Raw genomic sequence first — 1636 nt, 5'->3', positions numbered from 1 at the left:
AAAAAGAATATCTAGAGAAGTGTCCAAAAGTACAATACAGTCAGTGGTAAAATAATATCCATATGTTTACAAGGAAGACCAGTTAATATGATTATTATGCAAATTTACAAACTAATCACTAATGACAAAGGTAAAGAAATTGAAGATCTTAAACAAGTTCGAGTCTAAAATTTATCAAACATGAAATAAAAATACATAGGTAATCAAAAAATAGTAACACATTACTGTAAATGTCTTTACTCCAACAACTTTGAAAACTTAGATAAAATGGACAAATTTCTATAGACACACCATCTATCCAAATCAATGTGGGTAATACAGAAAATCGGAACAGACCCATAACAAAGGAAAGAAAGCAATGAGATCATTTTTAAATTTCCAATAAGAAGTTCAGGGCCAGTCAGCTTCACTGAGAAATTCTATGAAACATTCAGAAACCAGCTGATATAAATTCTACACAAAGTATTCCACAATACAGAAAAGGACTGCAAATCAACATTAGAAAAACAATCCGTAGAATCCACCATAGAAACAAAACAAAAAATTAAAAGCACCAAATTATATCCATCAATGGAAAAAAGGTATTTGACAGCTTCCAATACCCATTCCTGATACAAAACACTCAACAAAATAGGACTAGAATGGAAATTCCTCAGCACAATAAAGGTGAAATATGAACAACCAATAGCCAACATCTCACCCAATGGAGAAAAACGGAAAAGTATTCCCCTTTCAAATGGAACAAACAGGAAAGTCCCACTTTACCACTCTGATTGAACATTTTAGCAGAATGTGGCATCAAGATTGGAGGAGAGCTTATTAACAACCTACCCTGCTTGCTGAACGTGCGGAGGACTTGAAGCACTTGCTGATGAAGATCAAGGACAACAGACTTCGGTATGGGTTATGACTCGATGTAAGGAGAACTAAAATCCTCACAGCTGGACCGATATGTAACAGCATGATAAATGGAGAGAAGGTTAGCGTGTCAAGGACTTTTCTTTCCTAGGTTCCTCAATGTTCATGGGAGCAGCAGTGCAAAGATCAAAAGCAGCATTGAGCATTAGCTAAAGCTGCTGCACAAAATCTCCTTAGAGCATTGTCAAGCAAGGATGTTACTTTGAGGACTGCGGTGTGCCTGCTCCAAGCCATGCAATTTTTCCTGGCCTTGTTTGCATGTGAAAGTTGGACATTGAATAAGGAAGGCTGATAAAGAGTACAGAACCCAGAAATAAACTCAACCACCTAAAGGCTCCTGATCTTTGACAACTGGCAAGCAAAACGTTAAATGGACAAGAGCTAGTCTTGTCAATGAATGATTCTGGCAAAATTGGGTTTCCATCTGCAGAAGAATGAAACAACACTCATACCTCACCCCATGTACAAAGATAAAGTCAAGATGGGTAAAAGACCCAAATGTACATCCCCAAAGTATAAAGATCATCCATGAAAAAATAGGAACAAATAAGAAGACCCCATTACAGAGCAGAGACACTCTCGAACATAAAGAAGGAAGCACACACAATAGAAGCAACATAGATGAGCGGGACGTACGCATCAAAGGAATGAAAGGAGGAGCCATGAACAGCACATTATATTTGGCAATAACACAAAAGACAAGGGATTAATCTCAAAA

Source organism: Echinops telfairi, unplaced genomic scaffold (assembly GCF_000313985.2).
Source record: "Echinops telfairi isolate 266 unplaced genomic scaffold, ASM31398v2 ScPeMD7_7468;HRSCAF=8506_0, whole genome shotgun sequence".
Lineage (NCBI taxonomy): Eukaryota > Metazoa > Chordata > Mammalia > Afrosoricida > Tenrecidae > Echinops > Echinops telfairi.
This window is presented reverse-complemented; position numbering follows the sequence as displayed.